The sequence below is a fragment of the Phodopus roborovskii genome, unplaced genomic scaffold, assembly GCF_943737965.1.
Source record: "Phodopus roborovskii unplaced genomic scaffold, PHOROB, whole genome shotgun sequence".
NCBI classification, from domain to species: Eukaryota; Metazoa; Chordata; class Mammalia; order Rodentia; family Cricetidae; genus Phodopus; species Phodopus roborovskii.
Genome location: NW_026125444.1, coordinates 16116894 through 16128823, shown reverse-complemented (window position 1 = coordinate 16128823; position 11930 = coordinate 16116894).

Genomic DNA, 11930 nt, shown 5'->3' with positions numbered 1-11930 from the left:
CCCCACAGGACAGACTGGAGCAGGCGCCTGAGACCAGGAGGACAGAAAAGGGAGGCTTGCCTTGGTTTAAATCCCAACACCATGAAATACATAGCACGTGATGGGCACTCAATTCTTAAAAATAGTGTTTGAGCCAGGTGATGATGGCACACACCTTTAGTCTCAGCACTTAGAGGCAGAGGCAGGAGGATCTCTTGATTTTAAGGCCAGCCTGGTCTTAGAGCAAGTTCCAGGACAGCCAGGCTATGTAGAGAGACCCTATCTTGGGGGGTGAGGTGGGGGAGGATGTTTGAACCAATTGTAATGGCACACACCTAAAGCTACTCCAGAGGTGAAGGGGGCGGGGGGGGGGGAGCGGGGGGGAGCAGGATGGGGAGGAGGAGAGGGAAAAGGCCATAAGAGTAGCTGAGAACACCAGCTAGGGTGTAGCTCGGTGGTAGATTGCTCGCCTAGTACACTTGTTGACCCAAGGTTCAATCCCTGTACCTCAGACAAAACCAACAAAGGACATTGGGACCCAAGGAACACTGAGCAAATAACCTCAGTGTTAAGCACTGAGCAGACAGGGCAGGTTCTGGGCTAGCCTTGCACGGAGTCAGGCAAGGAGATTGAACATTGGATCAGATTGGCGTTTTCTGTGACTTAGGAGAAAGTTGGGGCTTGATCCTGTGGGGAAAGAAGTCTGTGGAGAAGTTTTGAGCAGAGGGATGCTGAATGCTGTCGCCTCCAAACACTCTGAGTTAGGGGAGAAAAGTAAAGTGGAAAACTTCTGCTCTCCATACACACACACACACACACACACACACACACACACACGCACGCACGCACGCACGCACGCACGTACGCAAAGCACACAGATGAAGAATCTTGAGTCTGTCATGAAGCAAAAGTAACCTTGAGGGTGTGGCCTGGCCAATGGAGGTAACTGGTGGTGAGGGATGACAATCACTTACCGTTCTTGAGAGGCCCCCGGACCCTGGGCCAGCTGCAATCTTGAATCCTTGTAGCGCCTCTCCAGTGTTGGAATGACAGACCTGAACCCACTCGCCCCTTGCCCTACACTTAGCATAGTGGCTTCTGCCCTGTGGGAAGATTCCTGTCTAAACAGGGTGTTCTGCATGGTGGCTGACTCAGCGCTGGTGTGTGTGCTCTGCTCTAGAAAGCTGGGAAACACGTGCTCCCCGTGTTCGTGTGGGGTGCTCCCTGTGGAAGTCAGCCCTCTCCTCCAAACTTTAGGTGGCTTCTAGTGACCAACCTCAAGTTTATAGTCCCGTAACCTCCTGGACCATATCGTTGTCCCTGGTTTTTTATTTGTTTGCTTGCTTCTGGGTCTTCAGTTGTGGGTATGGGTTTTTTTTTTTTTTTTTTTTTGTCTGCATTCATGAAGTACCTGTGCATGCCAGAAGAGGGCATCTGAGTCCTTGGAACTGTGAGTCCCAATGTGAATGCTAGAAACCACTGAGCCATCCCTCCCGGTCCTCTATCCCTCTGTGTGTGTGTGTGCGTGTGTGTGTGCGTGCGTGCGTGTGTGTGTGTGTGTGTGTTTGCTTGCTTGTTTGAAATTGGGTCTCAATGGGAGGTGGTGGTATCCCAGCACTCGGAGGCAGCAGGTGGATTTCTGATTTTGACGCCAGCCTGGTCTACAGAGTGAGTTCCAGGACAGCCAGGACTGCACAGAGAAACCCAGTCTCAAAAAGCCAAAATCATAAATAAATAAGAATAGCGTTATAAAATTTCCCACTTTACTAACTATATTGGGCAATTGTATGATACGCTGTCTAGGGTTAGGGGTTAGGGTTCAGGGTTAGGGTTAGTGTTAGAGTTCAGGGTTAGGGTTCAGGGTTAGGGGTTAGGGTTATAACCTCTGTCTGTTTTCTCCTTGGAAACAGGGTTAGGGTTATAACCTCTGTCTGTTTTCTCCTTGGAAACAGCCTTTGACACCCTCCCCTTCCTCCCAGGCATACATACGCCTCTGGAAGTCCATGGCCCTAGGGATTGGGGTGGTTGAGAACCACGGTTATCCAGACCCTTCTATTGCTCAGTACTCCCAGCCTTCCCGTTGTCCTTTAATGATTTGTCACCAGGACCTCTAGGATTCTCTGACAGAGGTTGGATTTTTCATGGGAGTTGGTTTGCTTTTGCAGGAGGAAGACTGAAGTTCAAAGTTACTTAATAACAAGCTCTGTCATAGCTCGAGTGTGGCAGAGTGGCACTTCAACCCAGCCCTCCCAGCCTCCTGTTCTTTCCATTGCAAAGCAGCTGGGAATAGCTTTCAGGCCTCGTGATTTGTAATTTTCCTTCCCCAAACCCCAAACTGAGCTCTGCCTCTCTTGGCACAAAGGAAGCTCGTGTGACAGCGCTTCATAAAATACTATTTTCCTAGCTCTTTTTAGAGTGTAGCCTACTCTAATAGACTCCTCGAGTGAGGCATTGTTGGGGCGGGGTCCACGTGTGCTCCTTGCACCAATACAGTTGCAACCAGTTCCAAACCAGCTCTTGAATCTTTTCCACCCTGTTCCATCTCTGCTGCTTGTGCAGCTTGACCACCGAGAGCTCAGGCACTTCCTCCTCCTCAACTTTTCCTGCCTATTTTTAGTTCTGTTCCTATTGTGGGTTTTCTTTGGCTTTATATAGCTGCCGTCTGGGCCGGCTGACCCATGCCCTCAGAAGAGAATGCCACACTTGAGCCCTTCAGCAAGACCGTCCTTTCCATCTTTAGCCCATGTTCCCTTTTTGGTACCTCCCTGGCTAAATTGATCCATGCAGCTAAAGCCAACAGAGGGACAGGAGAATGTGCACAGGCCTCTGGGCAGGGCAGTTAGGTCATAGAGTGTGGCCACTTATCTGAAGGGTCAGAGCATTCTAATATCTTTAATGCCTTTCTTGTACTCACTGCTGTACGCTATCTATCTGTCCAACGCATCCGTGGACAAACGGAGGAAAGTGAGCTGTTCCCTGCAGAGGGTCAACGGTAACCAGGGGGTAGAAGTAGGACCCCAGCCAGGTGGTGTGGCGCATGCCTTTAATCTCAGTACTTGGCAGGCAGAGACAGGCAGATCTCAGTTCAAGGCCAGCCTGGTCTCCAGAGTTAGTTCTAGGCTGGACCCCAAAATGGAAAGCACTCAAGATTTCTCCCCAAGGAAGGCCTTCACTCTCCTCAGAAACAAGCAAAGACCAGACACAAAAATGTCCTTTTCGGACTCTGTGTCCACTTGCAGGCTAGTCCTGTCCAGAGCCAATAGAAAGGAAGGGCACAGTGCAGTCCCCACACGGTAAGGCTGTTTTGAATGATGGCAACACAAAGGCTGTGGCTGGAGCCTATGCTCTCCTGCAGTGGGAGGGATATGGGCAGGAAGCCATGTTCAGCAGAATTCTAAAAACTGATTTTTCTATACTTTTTCAGGCACCGACCTAAGCACTAGACCTACGTTCATCATTTAAGACCCGCCAGTACAAGCACTATCCCTTTTACACAAATGAGGGTGCTAAAACCAAAGTTAATATTTTTCTCAAGGTCACCAGCTAGTAAGCGAGGGCCACCACTCAAGTTTGGAGCATCTCTTTCCAAAACCTAGCAACTGTCTGCTTCCCAACCAAGGTTCAAGAGAAGAAAAGACATATGCATGACAATGTTTAGTATTTTGCTATCTTCCGGGACAGTCAGAGCTGTTACACAGAGAAGCTTGTCTCCAAAAAACAACAAAAAAACATACAAATATATATATAATGTCTTATAACTCATGTCACATTAATATATTATAACATAATATATACAAATGAAATAAATATTATATAATATATAATACATGTTATGCATTTTTACTTGAAATAAAAGAACCTAATCATCTAGTAATTGATTATAGAGTATAACTCTATTAAAGTGAATATTGTGTGGCCTGGGGAAATGGCTCAGTGGTTGAGCCCTTTTCCATCTCAGAGAGGACCCAGGTTTAGTTTCCAATACCTACAGAGTCCGTAACCCCAGTTCCAGAGGATTTGACACCCTCTTCTGACCTCCTCTCACACCGGTGTAGGACATAAACATACAAGCAGGCAAAACACTCATACACAGAAAATAACTGTAAAAAACATTGTAGTCAGCCATAATGGCAGAGGCAGATGGATCAGTTTGTGTCCAGGCCAGTCTGGTCTACATAGTTCCGCGCTCGCGCTGGCTGTGCTGTATGGTGAGACCCCGTCTCAGAAGGAAACAAGACAAAAGGATTATTGCAATGTACTATATTCATACGGCAAAATGATACTTGGCCTTAGGAGGACATCTGGTCATAGCCCGTATCATGGATAAGTCTTGAGGATGTGCTACTTAGTGGGGTAAGCCAGTCAATCATAACCTGTGTGATTCCAGTGAAAAGGCACAGCATGGGAACAGAAAGTGTGTGTGTGTGTTTAGTTTTGAAAGACAACTTTGGAAAGTTCTAGAGATCTGCTAGATAATTGTATGTGTATGCTTTACACAATTATATGTGTATGGCTAACCCTATTGAGCTAAACACATAAAATTGACTAAGGTGGCCAATTTTGTTGTTTGTCTTCCCTGTTTTTAATTATAATACAAAAAAGAAAATCAGCACTCATCCTTAATTCCAGCACTCAGGAGGCAGGCAGATCTCTGAGTTTGAGGCCAGCCTGGTCTAAAGAGTGAGTTCCAGGACAGCCAAGGCTACACAGAGAAACCCCTGAAAAAACAAAACACAATCAAAACAAAAATAGAAACAAGAAAAACATCAAATAGCCATTTCCATTGGCGCCAACTTTTGCTGCTGTTGCTGTTGTTTTGAGACAGGCCTCACTGCCTGGCTCTGGCTACCTGGGAACTCACCACATAGACCAGGCTGGGACTCCAACTCATAGAAATCCACCTGCCTCTGCCCCTCAAAAGCTGGAATTAAAGGTGTGTGCCAACACACCTGGCCCTCAATTTTTTTTTTTTGTTTTTTTAAGACAGGGTTTCTCTGTGTAACAGCACTTTTTATTATATATATATATATATACACACACAAAATATATAATAAATAAATATATATGTATATAAATATATATAATAAAATATAATATATGTATATATATTATATTTTTTTAATATATAAGATCACACTTGAAGCCAGGTGGTGGTGGCTCACATCTTTAATTGCAGCACTTGGGAGGCAGAGGCAGGCAGATCTCTGTGAGTTCTAGGGCAGCTTGATCTACAAAGGAAGTTCCAGGACAGGCTCCAAAGCTACAGAGAAACCCTGTCTCAACCCCCACCCTCACCCAAAAAAGTAGATAAATAAAATTTAAGAAACCAGCACCTGAACCTGAGTCCTGTCTCCTTCCCTTCCAGTCTGGCTTGGGAACACACTCTATCTGTTCCTCCTTTGCGATGTCTGGTTGTGTCTTAGCTCTGCAATCGATCCTCAATATGTCTCCTGTGGCTCCCGGTAACTCAGACATCAAGAAAATGTGACTTATGAGACACTAAATGGATAGAAAAATTCCCCTTCTTGGGGGCCGTGGCATTTGCCTAGTTTCCAAGAATTTAGGTAAGTAACCCAGTGCAGATTCAAGGTCAGGTTTGTGGCCTTCTTGTCAAGCAGTAATGCTAACAGTACCCAGTCGAGCCACTAGGTGGCACCAAAGCTTCGCATTGGGCTCCCCACGCTTGACTTTTCAAACAAAGCTCGGCTTCTACCAGGCAGAAGAGCCTGAAGCATACTCCCTTTTCCATATGGCTCACCCTGGTATAATTCTTTTGTTTTCCTTCTTGTTTTTGACTTGAGACAGGTCTCACTGTGAATCCTGACTGTCAGTGTCTCTCAACCTTCCTAATGCCGTGACCCTTTAATGCAGTTCCTCATGTTGTGTGACCCCCCATCATAAAATTATTCTGTTGTTACTTCATAACTCTTGACTTTGCTACTGTTATGAATCATAATGTAAATATCTGTGTTTTCTGATGGTCTTAGGTGACCCCCCCCCTTTTGAAGGGGTCATCCTGCCCCCAAAGGGGTCTCGACCCGCAGTTGGGAACTGCTACTCGATGTAGACTAGGTTGTCCTCAGACTCACAGAGGTCCGTCCACCTCCCCAGTGCTGGCATTGAGGCAGGCACCACCATACCAGCCTCTGGTATCGTCCTGGCTTTGTCCTAGTTCAATGTATATACTGCTGGGAGCTGATAGGAAAATGGAAAGCACTGAGAGAATTAATTTAATGAAGAGCCAGAGAAATGGAAGGCCCTTAACTGAAATTCAGGGCTAACCCCTTATATCTGGCACTAGAGATGTGAAGAGACAGACAGGAAGCAGTTTGCCTGGGAAGACTGAGGAAGAAACACAAGAGGAAAGAAGCCATAGGAAGCCGCCTTGGTGCACATGGCAGCAGGAATCCAGTCCTCCCAAGGAGTCACCAACATCTGGCTGAGTCACCCCAAGGCCAACCCACGAAGTTAAGCTGGTAACAAGACCCGGAGGACATGTCCACAAGGGCACAGGCCTGATCCGTGTGTCATCGCCACCACTATGCAGCTCAGGCCTGGCAGATGACCCTTTTGCTGGCGAGAATTCCAAAACATGTGACTAATACTCATTAACTCTGATTCACGGCCGCCATGAACACAAAGAGCTCTTTAATGCCCCTGGATGGAGTGGGGAAACTGAGGAACGGAGTCGGGAAGCAGCTTTGCCCCATTAGTCAGTGTCCCAGCTCGGGAGTTCATTACCAGGCTGTCAGATGCCTATGAAACTGCCTTTGCCGGTCAGAAGTAAGTAGGGCTGTCCAGGGGCAGAGCGGGGGAACAAACGGCCGCTCACTGCCATGTCCATACCTCTGGAGCCAGAGAACTAGAGGAAGTGTCTCGGAGACTATGGCCCAATTCCCTGGCATTCCACACTGAGGAATCTGAAGGCCAGAGTGCAGAGTGACGGCCAAGATCACACAGAGCTTGTGACCAAGCCAGCCTGGAGACATTCTAGATCTGGCCATCTGGACTCCGCTACTGGACGTGTTTGTCACGAGTCTGCGCTGCAGAACCAGCTCCTGGGAGCAGAGCTTCTGTGTCTTTATATGGAGAAGGACATCGGGAGTTAGTGGCTGTGTCACAGAGGTGGCTGTGTCACGGTTGCTAAGCAATCCTCAGCTGCACACCTGGCCACCCTGTTGGCTGCGCTCAGTCACCTCTCCAGCCGAATGTCTCCGGTCTGTCTAGGCTTTGGTTCTGCTGAGGAAAGGAATGGGTTTTGGCTCAGGGAAAACATCCCAGAGTTTCCTCTTTGCTCTGGGCAGAGTCCCTGTAGCCCAGCAGCTCCCCACCATCAGCTGAGACGCTGGAGCTGAAGCTCCATGCCCAGCTTTAGAAGCATCAGGAAGCACCTTGGACAGCAAAACACAAACTGAGATAACCACATTCTTGCCAGCCTCCTCCAGCCCTGGCTCAGGGCCAGCGAGGCCACCCTTAGGAGATGGTGGTATGATGAGGTGGCAACCACGTGAGGGCTAATTACAGGCTCATCCCGCTGAGCTGAGGGTACTGCGTGTTTGACCAGCACAGCTTACCTGAGTCATCTATCCTGAGGCCACCTGAGCCTGGAGCGGGACCAGCAGGGCTCAAGGAATCCAGAGCACCTTCCTCAGTGTGCTCAGCCTGGTCTGTGGCAGCACCTCCTGCCTGTTTTCCCCTCAGAAAGCCAGTTGAGGCAGATTAGCACCGTAGATGGAGCGTCCAACCAAGCAAAGAGCCTGGCTGAGGCCTGGTGAGAGAGGCCTAAAGGCCCAGGGCCCACTGTGAGATGGACACAAGAGCTGAGGGCCCAGAGCCGCTGGAAAATCACTTCACAGATCAAACCGAAAGGCCAAGAATGAACAAGGCAATACTTCGTCCTTCTACCACACCCTACACACCACCCATCCACTCCCTGAACCTCCCTGGCCCTCCAGGGGCCCAGGCCCTCTTGCCAAACCCTGTATGGTCAGCTGTGATCTGGGCTCAGTTCCCATAAGCTTTGCCCAGGGATTTTCCAAAGTAAAGTGAGGACAAATGCAGATGCTGTGTTTCAAACACTCAGTCTTAAAATCACAATAGGGTTAGAAAAGACATTTTCAAAAGGCATTAAAAACCAGAGTGGATAACAACAACAAAAAAATCCTCAGCTCTGTCTGACTTACTGTATTAGGGAAGCAAGACTATGAAGGAGGAGAAAAGATGGGCGTGCCCTCCCCTCTGTGAGTCTGGAAGAATGCTTGCACCTGAGGGGATTTCCAAGGCAGGACTCAGCTGTATACTGCTGGCAAGGGGGACCTCGGAAAGCCAAAATGGGAAGGTGTAACCCCAGACTTCAGAAGCGGAAGGAAGGAGATCAGGAGTTTAAGGTCAGCTTTGGCTAAGTGGTGAGCTTAAGGCCAGCATGAGATCCTGCTTTAAAATAATAGTAAGCCAAGCCAGGCAGTGGAGGCACATGCCTTTAATCCCAGCACTCAGGAGACAGAAGCAGATGGAGCTCTGTGAGTTTGAGGCCAGCCTGGTTTACAGAGCAGTACCAGGACAGCCAAGGCTATGACACAGAGAAACCCTGTCTCAAAAACCAAATAATAATAATACTAATAATAAGCCAAAGAAGGCAGAGTAGGACGAGAAACATGGGAGGAGACAATGTGGGCGCTGTATTGTTTTGCTTCTGTTTTTATTTTAAAGATGTGTGTGTGTGTGTGTGCTGTGTGTGTGCTCCTGAAGAGGCCAGAGGTCATGGGTCCCCTGGAGCAAAAGTCACAGGCGTGAGTTGTCTAACATGGGTACTAAGGATTGAACTCGGGTCCTCTGGAAGAGTTGTTCTTAACTGCTAAGCCATCTTTCCAGCCCCTGATTTTTAATTAAAAACAAAAACACTTTTTGTTTTGTTTTTTTAAGACAGGGTTTCTCTGTGGCTTTGGAGCCTGTCCTGCAACTCCCTCTATAGACCAGGCTGGCCTTGAACTCACAGAGATTCACCTGCCTTTGCCTCTTGAGTGCTGGGATTAAAGGAGTGTGTGCCACCAACACCAGGCTAACAAAAACTTTGTCTCATCACTGTATCCAACCTGGTACAAGTGTGGATGGAGATCAGAGTTGACTCGGTCCTTCTAGCTGTTAGGTGGTCCCAGGAATCAAGTTCGGGTTGGCAGGCTTTCATGGCAGGAGCCATCTCACCAACCCTGTTTTTGGATTTTATTTTTTTTTTTTTTCCCTCTTTGGCAGGGTCTCACTATGTAACCCTGGCTGGCCTGCAGCTTGCTGTGTAGACCAGGTTAGACCCAAACTCACAGAGATTCTGCCTGCCGCACCTCCTGGCTGCCGGGGTCAAAGGCCTGTGCCACACCACACCCCGCCTTGTGTTTTCATTTTTGAGACAGTTTCTCTTGTAGCCCAGCTTAGCTTTAAACTCTTGATCCTCCTGCCTCTCTCTCCCTTGCAAGTGCTGGTACTTCAGGTGTGGACCGTCTCATGCTTGTTCCAAGAGAGCCATCCTATAGGCCTAGGGATGAAGCTCTGCTCTCCAGGAGAGTGGAGTGTCAAGAGCCAGCGCTGAATGCTGCCTTCCAGGGTAACCCTCTCTCCCTGCAGCTCCCAGAGGGGGTGAGGACACCCTCTGCCATCCAAGCCTCAGCACTCCCGGTTGCCACCCGCAGACCCTCATGCTTTTGACTTTGTCTTGACGTGAGCCTGATTACAGACTGTCCCCTGAGGGGAGGGAGAGGCTGGAGGGTGGAGGGAGGCCTAGTTCTGGCCTTGCTGACTAAAAAGATGACCTCAGAGTCGTAATGACTGGCTTTCTAGCTAAGCTGCCAACCTGGGGTGCCTCCCCACCCGGCCTTTGAGATGGCTTCACACAGGATGTTGCATTGGTAGGCAGAGAGCAGTTAGGCTTCAATAGCAGGTGTCAGTCAGGCGAGGTGGCAGCCTTAGTAGCACTCCATTAAACAGGGCACTGGGCGGAACTCCCCAGGACCGAACTTGGAACCTGTGACTCAAGAAGACTTTTATCACTATAAAATCTGACGTAAAAATCAGGGCACTGAATCCAAGTATGACTGTGTACATGGAGACAATGTGATGATTTTAAAAATGGGGCTGGCAGGGTGTGGTGGTCCACACGTGCAATCCCAGCATCCAGGGGCAACTTGACCAGGAGTTCTGTGCAAGCTGGGAGACCTGAGTTCAATCCCGAAACACAATAAGGATGGCAGAGCATCCTTCTTAGTCTAGTGCCTTTTGATGTTTCTGTAATAAGCCATTCTGACTGGAGTGATCTGGGGGAGGAAAGGGTTTGTTTCCTACAGCTCCATCCCTGAGGGACCCGGTGAAGCAAAGACATGTTGACTGACTTGCTCTCTCTGGCTTGCTCAGCTGCTTTTATTAAACAGCCTAAGCCCACCAGCCCAGGAATGGCACCATCCACAGCGGCTGGGCCCTCCTCCAATCGGTTAGCAATCAAGAACGGACTTCCACAGATGTGCCCACAGGCAAGTCTGATGGAGTCATTTCCTCAGTCGAGTTCTTCCCAGGCGTGTCAAATAGACAAGCAAGATTAGTTGAAACATAATCAAAAGCTAAATGAAAGATTAGGTCAAGAGCAGAAGACAGGTGGCCTGGAAAACAGAGGCCCCAGGAACAAAGCTCCCAGAAACTAGGTGGTGGTGGCACAAGCCTTTAATCCCAGCACTTGGAAGGCAGAGTCAGGCAGATCTCTGTGAGTTCGAATCCAACCCTGATCTACAGAGTGAGTTCCTGGACAGCCAGGGCTACACAGAGAAACCCTGCCTTGAGAGAGAAAGTCCCCAGAAATCGGGCTGAGAGCCGAGCCATGGACCAGGAGGTGATGCAGGCAGATACCCTTTTCACGGGTTTAGGAACCCTAGGCTCTTGAGACTGCCCCATCTTTGGACCACTGAGCCAGCAGCAAGCAGGAGAGGCTGCAGATTGCTACAAATGACAGAGCTGTCATTAACTCTGCTGAACAGGTCATCAATTCTAGACAAGAAAGACAAGCTTTGAGAAATGCACCCAAGCAGGAATTTAGCGCCATTAAAGTGGGGGAGGGGATGTCCTGTAATTGCTTGCTTGTTTGTTAAGACAGGGTCTCACTCTGTAGCCCAGGTTGATCCCCCGCCCAGCATTGGAAGTGCCAAGCTTACAAGAGTCACCATGCCTACCGAGGCCCAGCCCTTGGATGTCGTGAGGAATCCCAAATGTTTTCCGTGTGTCCTCAGATAGACCAGTCTGTCAGGGCTGATCATTGTGGGGCAGCTTCCATTAGCCTCCCTTGTTCTTATTTTAGCTCCTTTTGGCTGACCTTGCACACCCCTAAGCCACTTGGGAGAGGCGAAGCTGCCATGTTTCCAGAGGATCTAAGAAGCAATGCTCCCTGTCTATGTAGGGATGACTCCCTCCCCAGTTCAGTGCCAAGCTTAGTTGCCTCAAAGCCACTAAGGAGCAAGGTATGCCCAACCCACAGCCAAGGGTCTCGTGTACTTCAGGATAGCTAAGAACGAGAGTCAATACAGAATCGTAAAATTACTTAAGACATTAAGAGACTTTTTTCTTTTAAATTTGAAACTCAATTTTCTGATTCATGAACATGAATTTTGTAGATGACAATGTCATATCATAATGTCAAAACCCTGGGGTACCTGTCCACTGAACTGAGACCAAGGATCTGGAGAGGAAGGGGCACCTACCTCGTCAGTTCCCTTTTTTACCCCTTTCCGTTGACACGTGAAGGCAGTTTTTATTCCGTGCGGCCAGGACAGGCTTATCTACTGCCTCCTCCATCTGATAAACTGCTCCTCACATTTGCTTATCAGCAACTTCGATTTTTAGTGCTTTTCCCTTAACACAAAGGAACTTGACTTCTTAGAGGTAGATGACAGTTTTACGGGAACAGGATTCTGATGAGTTCT